Source organism: Callorhinus ursinus, unplaced genomic scaffold, assembly GCF_003265705.2.
Source record: "Callorhinus ursinus isolate GAN/ISIS: 27379988/994484 unplaced genomic scaffold, GSC_fseal_2.0 scaffold3, whole genome shotgun sequence".
Lineage (NCBI taxonomy): Eukaryota > Metazoa > Chordata > Mammalia > Carnivora > Otariidae > Callorhinus > Callorhinus ursinus.
Genome location: NW_027397065.1, coordinates 44,054,030 through 44,080,713, shown reverse-complemented (window position 1 = coordinate 44,080,713; position 26,684 = coordinate 44,054,030). Strand labels below are relative to the sequence as shown.

Sequence of the window (26,684 nt, the reverse complement as noted above, 5' to 3'; positions counted from 1 at the left end):
AACAACCACAGAGTGTGTGGCTCAAATGCAAGACTTCCCAAGCTTCTCAAAAAACCCCTCCCTAAAAACCTATGGGTCTTCTCGGGCCAGCCTGTAGGGAGTGCTGGTAGAGCGTCGACAGGGGAAAAAGGGAATTAGAATAAGAAATAGTATAGGATAGAGGGGGAAACGGAGACACACACCACATGTTATTAGATGGAGCCGGGGGCTCGCCGGGAGCACTGGCCTAGGAGCGTGTGTTCAAAAAGCCTGGGCGGTGCTCCCCATCACAGTGTCCCAGAGAAGCTGTGGGCTGTGGCTCATTCCTTAAACCCCATGTTTGATTGCCAAGTCTCTTGCCTAGGGCCTGGGTCTCAAGAGAGCTGCCATTTCAGAGGAACAGCTCGAATCTCTTTGGGCCCCTGAAAGAAATGATAAGGCAAATTGGGGAGAAGGGTCCTGGGAAAGGCCTCTGTTCACCAGGTTGGACAGTTATTTTTTTCCAGAAGGAAGAAATAGATACAGTCTGTCCCGCCAAATAATCATGATTCTTACTAGTCATGATCAGCTGGCATTTCAAGAGCACCCGTGCCAGGCAGAGCGCTCTGTGCCTTCCATGTATTATCACATTAAATCTTCCCGGGGACCCTAAAAGGGAAATGCTATTATATGCTCATTTTGGAAAGAATTATTGAGCTCCTGGACTGCCCTGGACAACCCAGGAGTCACCAGTCACATGTGACTTTTGAGCACCTGAGATATCCTGTCAATGTAACGTACACACAGATTTCAAAGACTTAGTACAAAAAGAAAAAAGGAAAAAAAAAAGCAAAATATCATATTGATAGTTTTTAAGTACTTATTGAAATGATATTTTAAATGGGTGAAAAAAATTATTAAATTTACTTTTTTTTTTTTTTTTTTTTTTTACTTTTTCTAATGTGGCTACTAGAAAATTTAAAATGACATACGTGCCTCACAAACATGGCTCGTGCTTTCTTTCTATGGGGCAGCTGTGGTCTAGAGCAGAGGTCACCTGTTCACCCTCAGGCCAAATGTGGCCCACAGCCTGGTTTTGTTTACTGTATAAGCTAGGAACGATAGAATAATTTTTACATTTTCAAATAAATTATAAAATTAAAACAGAAACAAAACAAATATGTGACAGAAACTCTATGTGTCCTGCAAAGCCTTAAATATTTTTATTAGCCCTTTACAGAAAAAGGTTGGTGACCCCTGGTCTAGATGACTGACAGAACAGGCCTCGAGAACCACAGTCTCCAAAATCTGTGCTTTATCCACTCCGGATAGCAGCTTTTACTGGATGCCAGACATTGCATGAAATCTTTATACAGCACGTCTCGTTTGATGCCAAGACTAAATAATATTAATTAATAATGTTTACTAATAATGCTATTATAATATTACATAAGATTAGTAATATTATTATATCCATGTAACAGATGAGCAAGCCGAGGTTTATAGAGACTCAATAATTTGTCTTAAATCACACAGCTAATAATTGATGGGACTGGGATTTGAATCCACTTCTTCCTGAAAGGAACACCTGTAGGTCCCTTGATATCTTGCCCCTGAATTGCTGTTTAGTTGGGGCTCACCTCTTCATTGGTTAGCCCTGAGTTATCTAGTCCTTGAGAGTCTATCTCAGGGTGATTTGTCTTCCCTCGCATAAGCTAATCCAGGGACCAGCATACTATGGCCCACAGGGCGAGAATTTGGCCCTAATTGTTTTTGTTGTTGTTTGGTTGTTTAATAAAGTTTCATTAGGACAACACAACCCTGCCCTTTTGTTTATGTATTATCTATGGGTCGCTTCATGCTACCATAGCAGAGTTCAGTAACTGCAACACAGACCGTGCATCCCACAAAGCCGAAAACACGTATGACCTGGGCCTTTTACAAAGGAGGTTTGTTGACCCCCAGTCTAACTCAAATAGAACAGGGATCACATTTGACTGACAGTGGCTTCTATGGTGTGGGGTTGGCGAGGGCTCAGTAAACATGGAGTGGTGCAGTGAGTACATGAGTGATGATCGGGAGAAGGGGTCACGAGTGTTTTCCTCTCCTCTTAGTCCAGACCCTGCTCTGTTGGCATACAGGTACTCACACCTGCTCTGTTGGCATACAGGTCCTCACACCTGCTCTGTTGGCATACAGGTACTCACACCCCCGAGATGCTGCATTCTTTCTCTCATTGCTGACGTTGGCATTCTCCCATATTCTTTCTGCATTTCCTTCCCCAAAACTTACTTGACCAGGGACTTGTTGATTACATTTCACTTCAAATACACAGGGAATTTAAAATTAGAGGAAAACATGCTTGGCAAAATCTTAAAACACTTCGCAAACCATCTGGGATGTCCTCTTGTTTGTTCTGGAGCTGAGTGCCACTGTCCTCCATGGAGAAATGATTTTCACAAAACCCTCATTAGTTTCAGGACAATGGGACTCTTCACACTTAAGGAAAGCCAACAGGAGTGTGCAGGACCTGTCTTACTGCGGCTTTGGAAAGGAGTTGGCAACCAACTGGACGTGAAACAAAGGTAGCAATTCAAGAACATTTTGGGGAGAGCCAAGGCAAGAATTATTGTGTGAGGCTGCCATGTGCCATTTCCAAACTATATAATAGCTGGGTAATATATGACTATTACTGAGCATTTCCTATGTTCCCGGCATTTTTGTAAAGTACCTTCTACCCTTTACCTCAATTAATCCTCCCAGCAACCGCATGAGATGGTCCTATTATTGTCCCCATTTCAGTTTCAGGAAACTCAGAGTTAGGCAGCTCCAATAATTTGCCCCAAGTCCACACGGCTAGTAAGTGGCAGAGGACTTAAACTCAGATGTGAGGACTAGCTAACTCCAAGGCCTGGCCCCTTACCATTATGCTACACCTGACTGCCCAGAAGGCTCACTAGCTAGGGCTCCCGGCCTTGTGAACCACAACAGTGGTGGGCACGTGGCAAGCACTCAGCTAGTACTCATTTCTTCACTTACGTATTCAGAAATAGGTATTTAAATCTACTTGATGCCAGGCACCATGGTAAGTGATAGGTATTTAATGGTGATCTAGGAAAGATAGATTTAAATAAAGTTTTTTAATTAAAAAAAAAAAAACAGGCAGCATAGAGTTTTGTACCAGCTATCTCTCTATTTAGAGGATTCCAAACTCAGGGAAGTTTTGCCCGTTTTATTCCCTTTGCTTATCCATTCCATCTTACTTGGAGGACGATTTATGTTTCTGTCTTGTTTCTCTGTCCCTCTCGCTCTACGTAGCCCTTTCCTCCCTTTCCAAAAATCCCAGCCCTAAAACAGTGTACATATTGTGAAAAAGATTTCTTAAACCACAGGGGTGATGTAACTCCAGGCCTGTTTTTTCTCTGTCACACACACAAAATATTGGATATGAGTGAGATTTTTAAAAATTGGTTTTCAAATGTGATGAAAAGAGTGTCCTTTTCACCAGAACAAAACAACCCCTAACACTGAAGCCTCCTTCCTGATATGGTTGACTTCCAAAGATGAGGAAATCTGTGCATTGGGCCATAGCTTCCAACAAAGTGCGAGAGACTCAGGGAAGCGATGGGTTGGATAGAGCTTCAATGTTTAGAATGAAGCTGGAGGCTCCCTTTGGGCTCCAGAGGCCGTGGTTAAAGACATGGCCTGTATTTAGATGGGCAGTGGCCCAGAGGGCTCAGTTGCAATCCAGCTGATATGACAGGGTTTTTGCCATGGAAAGTGTTCGCATTGGAGTGTTTCCTAGCGAGTCACTAGCCATCAATTACTTAAGAGTCAGATCTTGGCGAGAGGCCCCCGTTCCAGAAAATATGTCATTCTGTGTTCACAGAAATGGAGTTTACAGTCCTGCCGCTAAATTAAAACTGGTGCTTCCAAATTAAAAGCAGACAGGACAGATGTGCAGGGAAGAAACGGAGACTCACATCTTTTGTGAATCAGCTAATCGTTGTGCCAGAACTTGAAATCAGCTTTTCCTGTAGAGGCCTCAACTGCACCACACCTATGTAAACCACATTAAATGAGGTGGAATTAACATTTTACCAGATACTTCTTTCACTCTGCCATCTGGAGGAGAATAAAGAGCTCATGAAGCCCTGAATCCCAGGGACTCTGCAGCGTGGGAACATGGGGTCAACACCCGAGGGTGGCCACACCTACCTGTCCCCCACGTTGAGTGATATGGAGCAATTTAAGGCACGAGGAGTGGATGAAAAGCACATGAGAACAAGCGGGGCACTCATAATGACAAAGGGCTCAAGCACTACCCCAAAGCTTTGGGACATGCATTCCTCAGGGGAGAATGATGAAGAATAAGGCTTTCGGTACCTCTGCCTGCCATGTTAATCTATTCACAATGTAAGCATTAGCTTTAATTTATTGAGCACTTATTATATAAAATTTGAAAATCTTCAATATGATCGTGTGACTCCCGGCTTAAAAGCTTTCAGTGGCTCCCCGCTGCTCTAATGATAAAGACCGATATCCTATCTTGACTCACTAAGTCCTATAGGGTCTGATCCCTGACTCATCTAATACTTCTCCCCTCCTTCTCCGTGGTCCAGACACACTGAGTTTCTCCCACGTGCTATGTTTTCTTCCACTACTGATTATTCTCTCTGCTGCAGTGCCTTTCTGATGGTCTTTCTTTTTTAATCTTTCTTGAGAAATAATTCATATATCATAGATTCACCCATTTAAAGTGTACAATTCAGTGTTTCTAACATAGTCACAGAGTTGTGCAAACATCACCACAATGTATTTTACACCATTTTTTAAAAAAGATTTTATTTATTTGAGAGAGAGAGTGAAAGAGAGAGAGAGCCCAAGCATGGGGTGGGGGCAGGCAGAGAGGGAAGAAGACCCCCTCTGAGCAGGGGGCCCGACGTGGGGCTGGATCCCAGGACCCTGGGATCATGGCCTGAACCAAAGGCAGATGCTTAACCAACTGAGCCACTCGGGTGCCCCGATTTTACAACATTTTCTATCACCCCCAAAAGAAATCTCCTGCCACTAAGAGTTGCTTCCCATTTCCCCCTAACCGCTCTCCACCTCCAGGCTTAGGCAATCACCGATTTACTTTGTGGCTCTATTCCGTCTCCTATTGTGGACATTTCATACAGATGGAATTATACAATCTGTGGTCTTTTTTGTCTAACTTCTATTACTTATCATAATGTTTTTAATGTCCATTCATGCTGTACTAGGTATCAGTATTTTGTCCTTTCTTAGTGTCAATAATATTTCATTATATGGATATGCCATATTTTGTTTTTCCATTCGTCAGTTCATGGACATCTGCGTTGGTTCCCCTGTTTGGCTATCATGAATAATGCTTCTATGAGCATTCACATACATACATACATACGTTCGCATGTGGATATATGTTTTCATCTCTTGGGTAGATACCTAGAAGTGGAATTTCTGGGTCATACTGTAACAGTATATTCCACATGTTGTGGCAACCATCACCTTTGATCTAACATTAACTACTACACATTCTTTAAGCCTCAACAAAAGTGTAATTTCCTCACAAATGAATTCCTATCCCTCCATTCCCTGTCGAGTTGAGTGCTCTAGTTACATACATCTCATAACTTAATATATCTTTTCTTTCATTGTCTTATCCTACCAGGCTGTTATGTTTTATATTCATAATAATTGGATATATGCCTGTCTCTCCTGCTAGACTGTATGTTAGATGGCTTTTTAGCTCATCACTTTATCCCTAGAATGCATGCTAAGTCACTGTCGTAGCCTGAAAGATGGTTCCCAATAATCCTACCTCCTGGTGTTCATGATCTGATGTGATACCTTCCCTTTGAGTGTGGACTTGACTTAGTGGTTTGTTTCTTAGAATAAAGAGGAACTGACAGTATTTTAGTTGAAGAACTAAATCTGGTTACTTTCTCTCTCTGTATGATCATTTGCTCTGGGGGAAGCCAGTGTTTGCCTCATGAAAGCCCTATATAGAGGCCCAGTAGTTTTGCCTATAGCCATACGACTATTTCATATTGGAAACAGGTCCACCAGTACCAGTCAAGCCTTCAGATGATCGTAACTCTAGTACATGTCTTAGAACAACCTCCTTAAGGATCCTGAGCCAAAACCACCCAGATAATTCTTTGAATTCCTGGCCCATTGGAAGTATTGGATAATAAATGTTTGTTGTTTTAAGCTATGGAATTTAGAGGATAGTTTGTTACACAGCTATAAAAAAAATGAGTATAGTTATACTGCCTGTAACATAAAAAGAGCTCAATAAATGAGAACAAATGAATAAACAAATAAATGAATGAAAGAGTAAAGAGATGAAAACTTAAGGTTTCTAAAAAATAAAGACATTAAGATATTCCAGATGTAATGTTCTGAATCTGAACTCATCATCTTCCCCCCATAAACCTGTTTTTTCTCCTGTGTTCCCCATCTTACTGAGAGCTGTCACCATCTCTCTGGAGTCCAAGGGAGCAACCTGGGCAACATCCTCAACTCTTACCCTCTCTCTGCCCCTTACTTCATCCATGTGCAGTCCCTCTCATCTCTTTCCTGGGTTATACCCTTGTCCCTGACTCTCCTCCCTCTGCTTCTATATTAGTGCTGCAGTGACCCTTTAAAAATAAGCTACCTTGTTCATGACCCTGGTTAACAACCAAACCAATAAACCCTGTTTACCAGGTCCTTCATAATTCATTCTGTGCTTTTCTCTGTAACTTCCATATTTCATCACCCTCCATTTGGGTCAAATAAGCTTCCTCTTTTCCTGGAGCCCATCATGACTTTCCATATGTTGTTCTCTTTACTGGAACACTGTTCTCTCCTTTATCCTTTAAAATGTCTAACTCCCACTCTCCCAATTTAAAAAAAAAAAGAACTATATTAAAAGCTGCATTTATTGAACACTTCCTAGATTTAACTGTTTATATCAGAATCTCTTGTAATGGCCACATCACCCCTAAATGGTACACATGCTGGCCTGCATCTTACTGGTGAGGAAATGGCAGACCAAAGAAGCTAGGAGTAAGAACAGATCTATGTGACACCAAGTCAGAAAATAAAAAATCATGTCATGTCACCACCTGGCATAGCAGAAGATTTCCTCACCCATCCAAGGGAAACCCCAGGGCCTGAAGCAAGGGGAAGGCTCAACCACATAAAACCACGCCATTTCATTTTCACGTTTTTGTTGTTGTTGTTGTTGTTGTTGTTGTTTAAGTATTAATTTATTTTTGAAAATTTTTTGAGGTGAAATTCATATAATATAAAATTGACCACTTTAAGGCATACAATTCGATGGGATTTAGTACATTTACAACATTGTACAACCATCACTTCCATCACCAAAATATATTATTTTCGACCTTGATTGCAGAGAGTTGAGTTAGTCACACTTCTCAGTTCATGACACATTAATATCATCAGGGCAAGGCTCTTTCTTTAAATCACTTATTTATGATTCCCTTTTATTCCCTATCGTGGGAGCTCTGCCCCCAACCAGGCTAACATGTCTTATATCTATCTTATTGTTTACCATGCTTTGTTTTATAAAATCCTCATGCACTTTCCTGTTTTATAAAATCCTCATGCACTTTCCAACTCTGATCTTCAATTTTTCCTCAAGATTAAGAAAACAACAGGGATGTACAATTCATCTGTCATTAAGGAAAAAGCTTTGTTTTTGTAGAAAAAGTGCTAAATAAATAGTCAAGAATCCTTTGTTCTAAACCAGAGTTCCACAAACTATGGCCCGAGGGCCAAACCCAGCCCTCAGCTTGATCTGTAAATAAAGTTTAGTGGAACACAGCCATGTTTATGTGTTTATGCATTGTCTGTGGCTGTTTTCTCCTTACAATGGCCAAGTTGAGTACTTGTGAAGAGACTGCATGTCCACAAAGACTGAAATATATTTATCATCTTGCCCTTTACAGAAAAGAGTTGCCAAGTTCTGCTCAAAATCATAATCTGTCACCTAGAACTCTTTGATCATTAGGCAAATATTTTCATCTCCTGGGCCTTAATGTCTAGTCCTTAAAATTGAGGCCATGGTAATGAAAACTATAGTTTTCAGTCCTCTTTTTAAATTTTCTTGTTTACTTTCTTCTTCTCTGTCCCATACAGTAGGATACATATTGTCAAACAAAATATGTATGAGAAAACCCAGTGTGGATAATACAACAGTGAAATTTCTCTGGTAGAAGCAGAGTCCTACCTGATGGGTCTTCCCCTCTTCTATCTTTCCATTAGCCTCTGAGATGCCATATTGCTATGTGAGGGCAACCCACCTCTTAGGTACATCCAGGGCCAATCCCTTCTGTGACATGCTGCTGTGTTATGGTGGAATGGAAAGCGATGGATTTAGGAGTTAAATTCCAACTTTGACATTTGGTGTGTGGCTTGGGCCAGTCACTTTAACCTCTCTGAGCCTTGGTGTCCTCATCTGTATGGGAAAATAGAGATAAATAATCCTGATATCATGCTGGTTGTGAGACTCTAAGATAATATTTCTAAAATACCTGGCACAGGAATCCACACTCTGGGAATGGGAGCTACAAAGCATAAAAAATAATATTCATGAGAGAGAAGCCATGTGTTGCTCTTTGTGTGTGTGTTGGCCCCGGGTCCCCATTTAGAGTATAAGTTCCTTGAGTTTAGTGATCATTTGAATCTTTGCTTTTTTGAATATTGCCACTGAGACGGGAGAGATCAGCCTTATTATTTGGATGAAAGCTTATTACTTACGTGCTTTGACTCAAGGACACTGCTCAGTATATATCCCTGTCTCAGAATGATGTTCACAGTGCCCAGCTGAGTGCTTGACTTCTACCATCAGTGGTCGACAGGCTCTGGGCTAAGACAGTGTATCTTCAGCCACATAATGTCCCAGAGAAGAATGGTATGTCAGGCCATTGTTTTCCACAGGGGTTTAGCTCAAATTAATAAATTTTTCAAGTTTAAGTTATTGAAGGAAAGAGACATAAATAAGGCTTAGGAAAGACCCACAATATGTGTAACCAATTCTGAAAATACACAGCAGTGAATAGCATGGGCCCTGGGAGGACAGTAGAAAGGGCTCTTTATAAGGAGTCATCCTGAGTTGAGTCAACCCCCACGTCATACAGACTGTGTGGCTGTCCCCTCACCTCTCCGAGCTTCAGTTTGCTCATAGGAAACAAGGCTGAGAATTCTGACTGACCTCCCAGGGTCATTGTGAGCATTAATGCCTGATCCAATTCCTGGCAGATGGTGGGCACTCCATCAAATCTTCCTGTAGGAATTGGCACAGTGTCACAATCAATACGATGAGAGCACTTTGAACATCAAAAATTGTCGTGTAACATTGAAGCTGTTCCTTGGTGGAATGCCACAATAAGAAGCATCAATAAACTAAGGGTCCCCTTGAGGGTGCTGGGCACCCTGGGAGTGCTGAAAGGGGGGAAAAGGCTGAGGACAGGTAAGGACACATCGACAAAGATGAGATAAAGACCTCGCTCCTAAGAAAATCTGGTTCCGACAATGGACCCTGAGCAGGAATGACCAGTGGTTTAATCCAAGTCAGGATTGCGCTAAATCAAGTCAGACGGGCACAGAGTCAAAAGTAATAACCATCACCAGAGCACACAACAGGCACTAACCATGAGCCAAGAAGTGTGCTGAGCATTCCGTACATACTGTCATTTAATCTTTTTACAACGACAATGTGATTTAGGCACTTAGCCTAATTGACGGTAATGACGGCTTCCCGCGCAGTGAGATTGGGGCGATAGAACCGGATGCGGGGCGGGGGGGAGCGCTGTGGGTGGGAAACCTGCGAGCCCTGTCTGTAACGGGGGTGGTAAGAGCCACGTGCCTCCCTCTCCTTCTTGTCCTGTGCCACGGCAAACCTGAAAGCCACAGATGGACAGGGCACTGTCAGCAGAGGGCAAGGTCCCAGATCCCTGAGTTGCCTGATAGAGAAGAAATCCCTCCCCACGCCTGAGCTAGAAATAAACTTTTATGATGCTAACCCACTGAGCTCTTGAGGTTTATTTTTCACTGGAGCAGAGCTTGATTCATCCTGACCAAAGCAACAGCCAACGCTTATTGAACACTTGCTACTAAGGACTTTACACATATTTTTAACTTCATTTCATCCTCACAGCGGATCTCCTATTTGCATTTTATAGACAGTGAAAGCAGTATATTATCTGAGAATACAGTGAGGACGTGGCAGACCCTGAATTTGAACCCAGGCATTCTGATGCTAGAGCTGCCTTCTCCATCACTGCACTTAGCTGCTTCCCTACAGAAGGAAAGGATAGTTGAGAAGTTAAGGAACTTGCCCAAGAACTCAGAAATGGCAGCACCCTGACTCAAACCCAGGGCTGTCTGGTTTCACATTCTGTGAAAGTTGGCTCTCGTCTTTGCACTCCGGCTTTGCAGTCTGGGTCCGGGTTGATCCAGAGTGAGCCCTCTCTGGCTTTCCCTGGCTTTTCCACTCACTTTCCAGCATGTGGGATGTGAAAATGCTTTGTGCAGTGTGAAGGGCCGTGCAGACCTGATGGGTGGCACTTGCTGCCACTGTATGGGTGTGGCAGGGGCAGGGGCCATCTGGCTCGCCTTGCACTCAAATCCCTGTTAACACAGGAAGCTGCGGATGCTCTGGCCTCACAAGGACACAGCCCTTTCTCCGGGCAGCGTTTCCCACCACCACGAAGTTTCTCTGTGCAGGGCTTATGGAGCTCAGCAGCACCAGCATGGGCACTCCCTGGAGAGGCCGTGAGTTCTGCTATCGACAAGCATATTGACTTTCAAAACCACAGTGTTGGAGCCTCGGGGCACTCTTTGACTCATATTTCCTTTTTCAGTCTATAATGCCACAGAGGTTCAGAGAGACAACCGGAAAGTCAGGCCCAGCCCTACCTGACTGGGTAATGAGGAGTGGACTGTGGCTTGAAGGGAAAGAAATGATAACACTAGCTAACAATCGGGGGCACGTGTGCCAGGCAGTGTGGAAATAATGTCATGGAATTCTCACAGTAATACTGAGAGAGGGCTTTTATCTGATCGTACAGGATGGAATATTGAGATTCAGAGAGATCTTGTGACCTACCCAAAGTCATACATCTAGGAGTTGGAAAATTATATTGGGTTCCTCTGGAACCAGGCATCTCAATTTGCTTGGCTCTTTCAATGTTGATTTGCCTTATAAATGCTTTTCTATGTGGGTTCACTTGACAGTTTTGCTATAATAAATAGTCCATTGGGGTTCTTACCTTGCAAAAAGCATTTGTAAATGTTAATTTATTTGATCCTCACAAAAACCTTGTGAGGAAGGGAGGATGTATCTATTTCCTAGTCAAGGACACTTGGACACAGAGAGGTAAGCATCTCACCCAAGGTTACACGGTGAGCAGCAGAAGAAGGACCTAAAATTTAGATGTTCTGACACCTGATCAGATGTCTTCCCATAACCCCACTGCCTCTTCTCCAAAGTCCGAGATTAGAAAGTGGCCAAGAGTATAGGCCTAGATATGGGGCCATCTTGGATTTGAGTCCTGGCTCAGAGCTCAAGAGCTGTATGGACCTGTACTATATTAAAGTCTTTCTGAGTCCAGGTTTCTTTAGCAATAAAGTAAGAAGAATAATAGTAATACCCACCTCATGGTTATTATGAGGATTCAGTTTAAGTCCAAGTCAGTGTTCGATGGATGGAAGCTATTATTTTTCGTATGCTATAAAATCTCTTCATCTGAATGTTGCCGTCTGAGAAAGATCACATTGAAAAAATCCATCATGACTATGATAGAGCCTGAGACTCCTACCAGCTCATGTGTGTTTCATACTCTGAGATTTCCAGGGAACCTGACTTTGCCAATTTTGTGGATTCCATGGAAAATCATGCCGTCCTGTTCTCTGGCTTCTGGCCCTTTAGGAGGAGAGGTTGGGGTTGGGCTGAATTAAAGACCCTACCTACGGACGGATGGCTTTACCGTCTACACAAGCTTGGTTGCTACTGCCCCTTTCAGTGGCTTCAGCTGCTTTCCGGATAACAGTGTTATTCTGTTTGGTCTTCTGGGAGTCCCACCAGCATCATTAATCAGAGCACCACGTTGCTTACTCGTACTGAAGTATCCTCACCGCCTCATCAATCATAAAAGCAGCAAAGGGTGTGCTTTGGATTTCTAAGGAAAGCTCCAGACAGCAACCAAAAGAAAAAAAAAAAATGTGAGGGGGAGGGGGAGCTTAATTATCAGCTGGTCCTCAGCCCATCACTCACGCTGGAAATGTCTTTACAGCTTTATTTGGGTTGTGTCTCTTTTTAAATCCTAGTAAACAGCCGTTAAGCTAAAAACCCTCATTGCTCGGCACAGGGAGCCCCACTGGTTTTCAAGCTATTATTTTAATAAGGCCTATTTTACAATTAAGGCACCATGGGCTTTAAATTACATATAAAATAAAATGTGGAAATTGAAGCATTAAGTGTGTGACTGCCGTTAAGAGAAACAACAGCCGCTCTTTGTGGTAAAAGGCTGTCTGGTGTAAAAGGAATAGAACAGAAGGCTGGGGTTATGTACCACCATGATAATTAAAAAAATATATATACACATACACACCATGAGAAAGGTCTGTTCCGTCTTCTCCAGGGAGGATTTGGGGTCTTGACTAAATGGAGCTACATAATAATAATAGCTATGACTATTATTAATAAGAGCAACTCACATTTTTTTGAGCATTCTGCTATGTGCCAGGCACCAGCTAAGAAATGTCTCCTGCCCAGTGTGGTCCTCACACCAAGTGTAATGGGGGAGGTGAGGGTTACAGTTCTTATCCCCATGACCAAGAAGGACCTGGAGGCTCGGAGAGGAAGTCATCTCAGTGCTGAAGCCTCAGTGCAGGCAAGGGACAGAGCTAAGACCCAAACCCGCATCCCTGAGGAGGTGGTGTTGAAGGTCAAGCAGAGGAGGGAGCGAGGAGGAGCTGAGATGTGTGAGATGAAGCCCAGACTGTGCTGTAGCCCAGGGAAGGGGATGCATTTAGTGACTTCAAAGAACTGAAGGGAGACCAGTGGGGTTGGAGGGTGGTGAGAGGGAAAGAGAGAGTGACGGAGGGAGGGAGAATGGAATAAGACACTAGGATAAGGAGGCAGGCAAGGGTCGGCCTGATCATGGCTGCAACAATAAACAGGCTCTCTCTTCTAAGTCTTGGGAGAACTGCAGGCAAGCAAGCCCATGCTCCAGTTGTAAATAGATTACTTGGGCTGCTAGTGAGAATGGATTAGAAGTGGGCAAAAAGGAAAGAAGACTAGTCAGGAGATTGTCCCAATAGCCCAGGTGGCCTGAAAGAGGTGGCAGTGGACGTGGAGACTGGATGGGTTCCAGTGGAAACAGCAGGATTGCTGTCAACCACCCATCTCTCATCTGACTCCATGTTGTATTATGGTCTGGTCCTTGTCCTCCCAGGGGAGGTTCTAGCCACTCCCTCCAGCAAAACTCCATGTTCTAAACCAGTCTGCCCCTCCCTTCTTGGAGTATCCACTGGTTTCTTAAAGAGCTTTGCCGGTCTTGCCAGCTACCAACCCCTCCCTCTTTTAAAAAAATAAACACTCACACATACTCCCGTGTTGGTTTTTTTGTTGTTGTTGCTTTTTTTTTTTCTTTAAGATTTTATCTTACTTATTTGAGAGAGAGAGAGTGCATGGGTAGGGGGAGGAACAGAGGGAGAGGGGGAGGGGAAGCAGACTCCCCACTAAAGGTGAGGCCATGAGGGGCTTACCTCAAGACCCTAAGATCATGACCTGAACTTTTTTTTTTTTAAATATTTTATTTATTTATTTGACAGAGAGACAGCCAGAGAGGGAACACAAGCAGGGAGAGTGGGAGAGGGAGAAGCAGACTTCCTGCTGAGCAGGGAGCCCGACGTGGGGCTCGATCCCAGCACCCTGAGATCATGACCTGAGCTGAGGGCAGATGCTTAATGACTGAGCCACCCAGGTGCCCCCCCCAACACACACACGTTTTTAAGCTACCATCCACTCCCACCACCCTCTCTATGGTTGGCATTTAAGTCCAGGGTATTCAAAAAGGGTTAGAGGGTTATTCTACGTGTAAATGAACCACAGGCAAATCTGACCTGCTTGCCTCTGTGGGCAACTGTCAGCAGAGGTTGATGCACTCATTTGTCACTCATTTGCCTTTACAAAGCATCACAGCCCCACAGGCCTTTACAAAACAGCACTGAGGGATGGACAGTGCATCTGCCCCAGTGGCCAACAATACTCTGGTGGCAAGCCTTCATCCTTCCTCAGAAGATTAACCTCCTCTCCAAGGAACAGAGGGCGTGACCGGCTGTGTCATAGACTTGGAAGCTTTTCACTTCTTGTCCACAAAATCCAGCTCCTGGGTGGTACTGAGTCAAATTCATTAACATCTGACAGCTGTTCAGTGGCTTAGGGAAAATGACTTGCAGCTTCATGGTTTGATTCCCAGTTTGGCCCTTTCACAGCTAGAAGCTTCCTTGACAACCAGGACAGAGATCCTGGGATGGGGTGAAGGACCTTCTGAAAGGAGTGGCTCCTTTGAACTCTGCTTGCATTTCAGTATTAACAGGAAAGATTCAGAGGCCAACGCTGGCAGGGTGGAGCTTAGAACCTTGCAAAAATGCAGTGTGTAGGGCTCTGTCTCCTAATGCCCTGCAAGTATATTGGGAAGACTCTAAGCAGAGAGATCTACTGACTTGTTTGTCAGGCCCACCTATGTAAAATCTTCCATTTGCAAAAAATGACTCTCTCACCCCCTCAATCCACATGCTTCTTGCGGGAGAAACCGTATTTTTGCAATGGGCTTTCTGTGCTGGCTTCAGCTAATAGAAGACTCCCTCCCCTAGGAAAGTAGAATTAAGATGAAGGTCTCAGTGGAGCTGGTTTCTTGAACAAAGGAAATAGAATCCTACCAGCTGGGGAACGTCAGGTTTTCCTCCAGGTAGTGTTAGGTAAATGAGTGCCACCTACCACAATAGACAAACCCCAAATCTCAGTGGTTTTACACTGGAAGAGTGTATTTCTCATTCACACATGTAGGAAGGCTACACGAACACATGGCCTCCAGGTTGTCGTGGCAGGAGGAGAGAGAACTGGAGGATCACAAGGGATGTTTTTAAGGGTCAGGTCTTACATCATTACCATTTGCATTCCCCTAGCCTGGATGAAATAAGATGATGCAAGCATAACTACAAGAGAGGCAGGGAAATGGAGTCTCTCTGCACTCCAAAGAAGAAGAAATGTTGCAGTGATTACATAGTATTGCTTCACCACATAGGTGAACCTGAAAACAAGGAAAGCCAGTCCCCAAAGAAAGGGGGGAATTAAGTAGGCATATGCTACAAACAGCCTTGTTATAAGGAAACTCCAGTGTGTCCTGAGGTAGTTCAAGGGGTCTCTGCACTTACTACAAAGAGTAGCATACAAATACAGACTTTAGCATCCAGGGCACAAAAACACTTTAAAAGACTTGAAGATGACATGGCTCAAGGTCAAGCCGAACTCCTCCCAGTGATAAAAAGGTAAAGGTCTATACATTTCGAGCTCTAGGCTTCTAACCACAAATGACCTGGGGGACACAAGTGTCTGGTGCTGTGGAAGTCTGTTGGCTCACGTTTAAAAAGATAAAGCTTTTCATACCGCCAACTGAGAGCTTACCCTTCAAGGGAGTCAGGGTTTATTTATTTATTTATTTATTTATTTATTTATTTATTTATTGAAAGAGCACACTGTTTTCTTGCAAAGGTCATATTCTTTTGCATTTCAGACAGAGGGCTGTAAAGCAAGGAGGAAGCCTGACTCCAAGAAAAGAGCGAAGGAAGCAAATGCACCATCAACATCTGGACGGTGCGGATGAAGTGAGTAGCAACCTTGGTGCTGGTGTCATGGGTGTCAGGAGAACCTCACAGGCTCCTATGGCTCATCCCTGAAACCCCATCCTAAGCACTTCATTTATTGCCATGGCTTCCTTCTAAATCTTCCTAACCTCATCATCTTGCCCTCAACATTTCAAAGCTAGTGATTCCTGTCAAATTCCCCAGACTCACTCCAATCTGTTTCTTTCTGTCCTGCTGTATCCCTCTGTCAGCTCAGTTTGTCCTTGGCCTCCTCTTCCTCAAGGAAAATTCCACTCACCTTCCTTCAGCCCTCTTCAAAGCCATCCCTGTGCAGCCAAAGATGATCACCCTTCTTCAGTGGCCCCATCATCACCTTTACCATTGCTCTATCTTGCATTTATTTCCTTCTCAGTCAGCCTCCCCTGGCCCTGTCCAAATCCCTAAACTTGAGCCTGGGCACTCCTTGAAGACAGGCTTTTTATCTTACTTGTATTTCACCTGCTATGAAGTCACCTGTTGTCTGACACATATGAACAAGCAAATAAATGAGTGAAGGAATGAATCTGTAAAAAGAGTTACCTCTAGGAAGGATAACCAATCAAGTTTTAGCAAATATGTAAGTGAGCGCTAATCAACTGATTTGAGCTCTAGGGTGAACGAGGACAGTTTTTGTTACTGCTACTAGAGATTTTTTTTTTTTTTCCCCTCTCTGGCTTCACCCCGTGGAGCACTCAGGTTTTCAGTCCTCCTCTGGCCTTTGAAAGTCCACTTACTTCAAATTGGAAGTTTTCTGCTCTACCTTGCAATACAGTTTCCTCTGTCTCTTGCTCCCATACTTGTACATACAAACTCATTGATATATTTAATAGTATTAGAACATTAGAACCACTGGGGAATGGACCAGCCTTATCATGGCCATCAGTATCCCCAGTGCCTAGAACAGTACCTGACACATAGTAGTTTCTCAGTAAATGCTTGCTGAATTAATGAGAGAACCAACAGAGCAATTCATATGTGAAAAAAATTAAGTCCTTCCCATTAATATGCTATTAATTTCTTGGAAAGTAGTCTGGGTTTTTAGATAATATTTTCCCCTGTGCCCTGTTACAGGAGGGTGATAAATTGGTTTTATTTCACTTAAAACCCTGATCAGTTGGAACACTATTGATAAGGATTCAAATTTGGTTCAGTGGAAGAGGACCATGATTGATTAGTGATGCCTGTCTTGGAAAAAGGAGAAGAAAGTGGTGATGAATCTTTCATGCCCAAACTAGAGAAATTCCAGGGTAATACATAAATAATACTTGATCATGTAGTCCAAGCTGGAGACATCTGTACGAGAAAGAAATTAGGGCTGGAATGATCGGAATGTCTATAGTTCCCAGGTAACTTGAATTTGAAAAAAAATTGGTAAGAAGTTTTAAAAGAAATTAGTTAAAAAGTTTCAGTTGTATAAATAAATCAATTTTAATTGTCAAAGCATCAAAATATGAAACTGTAAAAACTATTCATCCAATCAGGTAATACATAGACTGAAGCAAGTGTTTGGGTGTCTTGGAACAAGTCACCTTGAGATTCTCTGTGGTATTCATTAGTGCCATTCATTAGGTATTTCTAATATGTCTTTTGCTAAGCATATGATAGGATTGCATTTTCTCTGACTTCTTTAAGTTGGGTGTGGTCATAAAACACATTAGCCAATGAAATGTGAGTGGAGCTGATATGGGCCTCCTTTAAGCAAAAACCTTTAAGGGCTAGTGTATGATTTGCTCTTCCATCTCCTTCCAGAGCAACTAGCAAAGCTCGGAGATGGTAGGGCCTTCATCAGTCTGAATCCCTGACTGAGGACAGCATGGAGCAGAGCAAAGGCTCCAGCTGCTCTGCTGTGGACATAGAGCATAAAACAAGAAAGAAACCTTTGTTAACCTTTTTAAGCCACTGAAATTAGGTATTTGTTAATTGCTACAATATAACTATGTCTGTCCTGACAGATACATTTTCCAAATTGGGAATTTGCAATATGTCATAGCACAAGGTAGAGATAAGACTAGTCGGTAAGGACCAGTTACTTGGCTAAGCATCCCCTTCTCTAAACTGTGGCTTCTGTTCATCTGAAATATTTAGGAAAAGAATCAATAGAGGGAGAAATGAAAGCTCTACCTCCCACTGCTCCCCGTCATGAACCTTGTGCTCCAGCCGAACAAAGCAATGCACTGTTCTTTATAATCACCCCCAGGCTTTCTCATTTCATGCCTTTGTTCCCACTGTCCTCTCTCCTTAGAAAACCTTTCTATCACCTTGTATCCAAGTCACTCCCGTCTCCCAAGGACCAGCCACAGTGCTGACTCCTCCAAATGTATCTTCCCACACACTAGGAGTGATGTCTCCCTCTTCTGAACTCAGAGTACTTTACCATTTTCTCTCTTATTATGCATTTCATTGTCTACCATAAAGGTTTATTGGTGATTATATAAAAGACTAGAGGGAGGGAGAAGAAAGGGAAAAGAGAAAGAGAAGGAGGCAAATTCAGGAAATTATGGGTGCCAAGGTAGAAGAAACATTTTCAAGTTTAGGGAATTGGTCTTTGCGCCTCTATTTTATATTTTCAGCTTCCCTCCACAAGCTACTCCTTCTCTGTGCTGTCCCACTTTTCCTGTGCCCACCTATTGCCTCTTCCCAACTATGCCTTCTGATTAGTTATGATGGATTGATTGTTTCGATAAGATATATTTTTGCTAACAGGTGAAGGAACCTGTGATCCTTGCTGATTAAGTTATGCATACTTCGATTGTTCTTCCTTTCATCCCTTGGTGGCTCATGACACATGTTGATGGCAATTCTACTGTTCCAGGATATACAATTTGAAAAATTAAAACCTTATCTCCTTTATTGGCCCTTTGGAAAGATACAAACTAATTTGTAGTGCCTGGTGCAAAATGAAAATCCTGCATCTGTTGTTCAAAAGTTACTGAGAATTTCAAGATGGCAACAATAGAACATTAAACTAGAGGTGAGGCCTGTCCAGGCATGAGGACCCTGTGTAACTGCACAGGCTGCATACCCATGAAGTCATCTCTCATGTGTGATTTGGGAGCTTTCAATGCCTTCAAATCCTACAATGTAGGTGGCAGCCAATTCCACCTATATATAGATCTTCTCCAAACTGGCAACACCTTCATCTACCTCCTCCTATCTACTAGACGGTGTACTAACCATTGTATGAGGACATGGACTGCTAGGAATCAATTATCTAAGGTGTTTGACAACCTTCAAGAATGTAGCCTGCTCATCTTTGTTCTCTGAGAGAAAATGGGATGCATTTCAGCATCAAAGCAGCAACTTCACTCAGCTTCTTCCCATTACCCTTCAAGATGCTGCCACGGATTGAAGGTTTATGTCCACCCCAAATTCCTATGTTGAAACCTAATTCCCAATATGATGATATTTACAGGTGAGGCCTTTGGGAGGTGATTAGGTCACGAGGGTGGGGCCTTCACGAATGGGATTAGTGCCCTTATAAAAGAAACCCAAAGAGCTTCCTCACCTTTTTCATCTTGTGTGAACACAGTGATAAGACAGTTGTCTACAAATGAGGCATCAGGCTCTTATCAGACACTGAATCTGCTGGTACCTTGATCTTGGACTTCCCAGCTTGAGAACTGTAGGAAATGAATTTCTGTTACTTATAAGCCATTCAACTTATGTTATTCTTTTATAGCAGCCTGAATGGACTAAAACAGATGCCAAGGAAGAGTTTTGATTTGTCCTCATTTTCCTCTAACAGTTTGTCTGTGTTCATCTCCTAAAGCACTTATCTGTTTCTTGGCAGAGTTGAAAGTTTGCCCATATCTTCTAAGAACTGTGGTCTTGATGGCCAGGGAGTATGTTTTATTTTATCTTAAAAAAAATTTTTTTTCCTACCTAAATCAAAGGGAGGTTGAGAATACTTTTAGCTTATGTTGTCTAACTCCTCTACAGTTCAATTCCACATCAAGGTAACAGAGAAACTGTGGAATATTCTCCAGTAGGGCAGGCCAGCAGGAGTTCCCAGCATGGATCTGTGATGCTTTGTGATCCACTCACAGCTTTGGAGAGTACACCACACACAGGGGAGGACTAGTCCGCTCTGTTCAAAATTCCGGGAAACACCAAAAGATTGTTACAGGACCTGGAAGTCATATTGCTATTGTCCTTGGCCTGCCTTTGACAAACTAAGTCAGTAAGTTTGGTAAGTGAGTGTGCAGGGCAGATGAGGTCAAGGTGGTGGCTTCAGTCCCCACAGGGCCAGGACCAGGATGCTCTGGTTGGCTATCCTGTTCATTTACAGTCCATGTCTACAGTGATTAGACCAGAATCCGCTCTGATGGACTGGTACCAATATCATACCAGTGGTTATATTTTACTTACTACCATCCCTAGAACAAACCACACACCCATTTTCAATTTGGTATTTCCACTTTATACCAGTGACTGAGAATTACTGGAACACTTGTGTGCTGAAGCCAGCTCAGACCAGCTCATGCAACTCTTCCAGACCCCACAATCAATGATACAACATTAGCTTAGAATCAGGCATAGTGAGAGTATATACACCACAGAAATCAGCACACACTACAAATCAGGGCTTATCTGCTTTTTTTTCAGAGAGCCAGCTTCTCAGCTTCATCATATGTCTTAGATGTATGAGAGATGTGGGTCTCATTGGTTTAGTTATTCATCCATTATTTCACCCATGATACAGTCAAAAACATTTATTGCTATATAACTTATCTCTCATATTATGGCATTTTCAAGAGTAAGGGGATGCTATTAAAGATTGTAAGGACAAGCAGAGTAAATGAAGACTGTCTTGGGCAATCTAGAATGTGTTGGCACCATTTTGTATTGCTTCTACGCTCTGTGCTTGTTGTTGGGGATACAACAGCCATACGAGAGACAGGATCTCCATTCTTCTGACATTACAGCCTAGTGAGCTAAAAGAATATGTCAATAAATAGCATTATTTGCTGTTTCATCTTCCCTGAGTAATATCAAGAAGTTTAATCAAATACTATGAAAACAGCTACATAAAAACTGGTTTTATCTTAGTAATCTAACCTGAAGAAATTTTGAGTTATGACCACATAAAGCAATTTGGCTGTCCTAAAAAACAAACCATATAAACACTACCATATTCCAAGTGATCACCCTGAAAGGCTGTATATTTATCACAGTGAGGCTGCCATTACTAGAACACTCAAGGCCCAAGGATATTTTGAGAAGTTTTTTTTTTTTTTTAAGATTTTATTTATTTATTTGACAGAGAGAGACACAGTGAGAGAGGGAACACAAGCAAGGGGAGTGGGAGAGGGAGAAGCAGGCTTCTTGCCGAGCAGGGATCCCGATGCAGGGGCTCAATCCCAGGACCCTGGGACCATGACCTGAGCCAAAGGCAGACACTTAACCAACTGAGCCACTCAGGCGCCCCTACTTTGAGAAGTTTTGAGGGCATCAGTCTTCATCCTTGTAGTATAGATTTAACTTTTGAATTGGACTGGAAGTCATCTAGAATTAAGTGTGATGAAGAAAGAAAATGGCCAAGTGGGGTAGAACACTTTGGTTTACAACAGGGAATCATAAGGTCATGAGATGAAGTTTCCCATGTGGTTACTTAAAGTGGCTTTAAAAATAGACACTTGCAAGAAAGCTTACAAGGTGAAGTTTGACTCAGTTCATTTATATAAGCATTCCGAATTTTTAAAATCACCCCAAGAGCTTTTGGCCTCATCTTATATAGCTCGGGTAATGAGGGAAAAGCAAAGCTGCCACGGAATGAAAAGATCCAGTTTGATATTTATGTCACAGATTCACAAAAATCTTACCAATGTAAATTTTTCAGTCTACTAGGAGCATTAAAACAGCTAGTCAAAAGTCAAAAGTAAATATGGTTAATCTTAAAACATTTCTGTGAAGAGAGAACGGTTGTTGGTTTACTGATCTTCAAAAGGTGCTACTCGTCACACAAATTCCTATTAGTAGAAACCAAGCTCAAGCCCAGGTCCTGTCTTATATTCATTCAATCAACATAGAGTGATGGAGCAAGCTCCCATGTTTCAGGGCTCAGCCCTGGGTGCAGGGCAGTGAGGGGAGTCACAGGCTCCTATTTTCTTGGAAGTTAAAGCCCAGCAGGGAGAGATAGGCTTTGATCAAACAACATACAAATAAAAGGACAGTTTCAAGCTGCTGTGCTAAATGCCATGAAAGGCAAGTTCAAGGCCCTCTGAGAGAGTAGAACCCTCCTGAGGAAGTAAGGTTCAAGCCAGGATGTTAAGGATAAATAAGAATTGACTGGTTAAAGGGAGAAAACACACACACACACACACACAAACAAACCAACACACTGCAGGAAGAGAACAGCGTGTGCAGAAACCCAGGGGTTGTGTTAGTATCAGGGAGTCATGCTACTTTGGGGATCGTGTGACCCAACTCCTCTTTTGATAAGTGAGGAGGGTGGAAAGGTCAAGTCTAGAGACCAGATGTCCAGACTTACCTCATTTAACATGTGTCTCAGCACCTTCCTGTGTTTTCTTGAATTCCAGATGTGTCTGGAGTATGCAGAGAACCTGAGGGCTGGGGGTGGCCAATAGGTGTTGTTCTTGACGTTAGCATCTGGGGATTGTGCATGCGTGCGCGTGCACACACACACACACACACACAGGCACATATACATACATCTATATGTGTGTAAACACTGAAAGAACACTGAATTCTACTCCTGGCCATTATTGGTGCAAGTCACTATATCCTTCTATGCCTCAGTTTCCTTATCTGTAAAATAAGGACAAGTCTTCCAGTCTAAAGAATGCACTGGGTTTTAGAGAGGTGCTAATCTGATGGTTAACATGAAATCATTAAGTATACATAGTACATTGGTATATTATTATTAAGTAGCCAGAAAATTAAATGATGGTTTAGAGAGAACCCTTGTGTGGTGACACTATGTCTTTGCTTCCTTCTTTGCCTGTTAATCTGGAAATTCTTACCCCATATGGCCACTTGGTACAGGCTGTAGAGATCTAGCACCATGAGAACTTCGCCACCAGGCCAGGCTCAAAGCTCTTCCAGGTAGGGTTCAGGGTCATGAGCTTTGGAATCAGAAAAACACAGATCACTGTCCTGGCCTGGTTACTTTCTAGCTCTGTTGCCCTTAGGAAAGCTACTTAATCTCTCTGATCCCCTCATTTGTAAAATTTGGGTACTAATATTTCCCTCATAGATTTGTGAGGGGTAGGGCCTATTTTTGGAGCCCCCTGAGACCCTGCCTGATACACAGTAAGCCTTAAGAAGCTGTCCTTGACAGGGCAATGCTTTGTTTCAAGGATCAGCCTTAAACATTGCCAAACACCCAAAAGTCCTGTGCATCTGTTACACCATAATGGATCTGTCAATCTGTGAACTTTAAAGTCTTTTGGAGGTACAACTTGTATTTTCAATCTGTCCCATGTCTTTGAGTTGATTTAGTTGTTTGTTCATGCATCAAACATTTATTGAGCATCTACTATGTGTCAGACACAATTATAGGCACTTGGTATACATTGTGGACAAGATATACAGAAAGTGCCACTCTGGGTGGGGGAAGATAGATAATAAGATGTAAACACAACATATTAGTAAATTCTGTAATATGTTAAAAGTGATAATAGCTGTGGGGAGTAAAAGAGCAGTGTGGTTGTTCAATGGGTATAAGGTTTCAGTAATATAAAATGAATAAGTTCCAGAGATCTGCTGTATAATATAGTGCTTATAATTTATACAGTATTGTGCATTTCAAAATTTGTTGAGAGGTAGACCTCATGCTAAGCATTCTTGCCACCAAAAACAAACAAACAAAACCCAAAAGGATACAAAGAAACTATTGAAGATGATAAATATGTCTATAACCTTGGTTGTGGTGTTGGTGTCATAGGTGTTTGAATATGTCCAAATTCATAAAATTGTATATATTCCTTATGTGCAATTCTTTGTATACCAATTATATCTCAATTATATATAGACACCATCTATTGTATATTAAATTGTTATATAACAAATAAATATCAATTATATATAAAGCTATTTACAAAGCAAGGAGCAGTGTAAAATTATCAAGAATGCCAAGGGTGGGGTTGCAGGTGTACTGTTCCTAGGTTGCTCAGGGTAAGCTTAATTGGATAGAGATTATTTCAGAAGAGATTTGTAGGAGGTGATAGAGTGAGCCTTGCAGCTATCTAGGAAGTCAGGAGGACAGAACATTCCAGACAGAGGGAAAAGGAGCATGGCTGACATGTGGGAAGAATAACAAGGAAGGTAGTATGGTAGGAGCAGTGTGAGCAGGGGGAAAGTAGTAGGACAGGAGGCTGAAAAGTTTAAAGAAAGCCAGATCATTGAGAGCTGTGTAGGCATTGTTTAGACTCTGGATTTTACCTTGAGTTTATTCATTTGATGAACACATATCAGGTTTCTGTTTCACGGACAGCCACACATTAGAAGCCATGGTGGCCGGGAAGAAATCAGAAACTAAAAGAAATAACAATCAGTTGGTCCCTTTGCTATTAAAACTTGTGGACAATCTTAAAAAAATAAATAAAAATAAAACTAGTGGACAATCAAGGACACCTATTAATGCACCTTTTCTTTTGTTTATCTGTTCAACATATAGAACCCTTCCCTTGACGGTTGCCAGAACATAACTGTGAGAAAACCAGAGAGGGTCCCTACTCACATGGAGCTTTCAGTCTAAAAAAGGGTCTCTGCATCTTGGCACTATTAACATTTTGGTCCATTTAATCCTTTGTTTTGTGTTGGGAGGGGGCTGCCCTATCCATGGTAGAGAATTCATCCCTCTACCCACTAGATGATAGTTACACCACTCCCAGTTGTGACAGTCAAAAATGTCACCAGACATAAATGTCCCCAAGAGGGGGCAGGCAAAATCATCCCTAGAGAATCACTCTTCAAGATGGAGTGGACTTTTGTCATTATTTTTGGCTGGTAGCAGCTAAACCTTTTCCCTGATATTTTGCAATCCTTTCACTTTATGAGATTTAGAGGCAGGCCAGTCTTTTTCCATCTACAGAATCTAAAAATGCCAGAAACTTGCTTTCAAGACTCCCCTGACAGTGAGGGCATGCACCTAAGCTTGGTCAATCATATGTATCTACTCCTGAATAGAGCTCCAAAGATGCAGGAACTGTGGAAAATTCTTTGGCACTGATGGTGAGCACAGCAAAATGTAATTTCCAGGAAAGCAGAAGAAGGATGATCCCAAGACCACCTGGTCCAGATATACAAGTTCCAGACAAAGTGCTCAATGCTGAAGGAAGCACTATCATGCTCACACTATTTTGTGACAGGTTGTGGTTATCTTCCAGACTAGCAGTTTCTGAGCTTGGTTCCTCCTGGCATTTTACCCTATATCCTTTTGATAAATTAGTTTTTTCTGCACAAGTCAGCCCCATTTAGTTTCTGTTGCTTGCCACCAAGAACTTTGCCTGAGACAGAAGATTAGATAGTAAACGAACAATAGTTGATTTCTGAAGACAGAGACCCAAGAGGGTTGGTGTACACACCTTGGACACAATGAGGTCTTACTGACTAGTTGCCATTTGAGTGTTCTTGTGCATTTTGATATTTTAGCATCCTGCCCACATGGCCTTTGGGTTTTTTAAAAAGAGGACAGAATCTAAAGTCTTAAGTGCTCAGAGGCATTGCCTCAAGCCTTTCCTGGAAACTAATAATTGGGGAGCAAGGGGACAACATGCTACACTTGGAGACTTGGGTTGTTGCCTGACCTCAGAGGTCACCACTGAATCCCACCCACCCACAACCTCCAAACTTCCCTTGAACTACAAAATGACTGCAGCAATTTTTACTCAACTATTTTGGTGGTTTGCCTTGGACCAGTCAGGTGACCTTGTTGGTATCTCTACTGGTTGATAACTGTTTGACTATGGCTCTTCCTCAAACAGATTCCATGAAGAATTAAATCCTGATGTCTTAATGCATCCTTTGTATATAATGAGCTAGAGATTTATCAAATAATGATGATAATAATAAAGATTAAGAGCCAACACCAAGCACACTCCTGTGCCAGGGACTACTGTAAGTGCTGTGCACATACAACTCTTCCCTTAATCTTTGCCTTCACAATGTGAAGCAGGTACTATTATTACCCCCATTTTATAGTTGGGGAAACGGAGGCACTGAGTGGTTAACCAGCTTGGCAAAGGTCACGTGGCCAATGAAGGGCAGAGGTGCGAGACTGATGATTGATTGATTGATTGGTTGACTGATGATTTAGAGACACCTACTCCTTTCAACATAGTGATTAAATCAGGCCTTGAAGCCATGGGTTCAGATGCCAGTTCTTTTCCTTACTGACTACTTTTAACTTCAGTTTTCTCACTGTTAAAATAAGTAAAAGTGTCTAGCTTCATAAGGATGTGAGGAGGTTAAATGAGTTATCACATGTAAAAAAAATGTTAGCCAATATTATTATTATTTCTTCATGCACAACTCAGGCAGGCCGACTCCAGAGCTTGTGTTCTAACTACTACACTGTATTGCTCTTCTTGCTAGATTGTGTCCTCAGTTCCTTAGCTGAATGGTTAATACATATTAAGCAGTTGATAAATACTTGATGAAAAAAAAAGAATTAATGAATAATTGAATGAATTGGTGAAAGATGCAGAGTAGAATAGATCTGACCCTACTGGGTGGTATTTGGAAGGGAAATACAAACTCTTATTTCTTAGGAAACAAAAATAATCACTTATGCTTACTATCATCAATGGATCAAGACA

The 26,684-nt window shown here is 42.3% G+C and overlaps 1 long non-coding RNA gene across 1 annotated transcript in view; it reads left to right on the top strand.

The window, feature by feature from the left end:
• The window catches only part of LOC141371429 (uncharacterized), a 411,351-nt gene that overhangs the window by 287,288 nt on the left and 97,379 nt on the right, over positions 1-26,684 (top strand). Inside the window, exon 3 of the long non-coding RNA XR_012376383.1 lies at positions 15,795-15,885. This is a non-coding gene — a long non-coding RNA (uncharacterized lncRNA). The remainder of the gene's footprint in view (positions 1-15,794; positions 15,886-26,684) is intronic.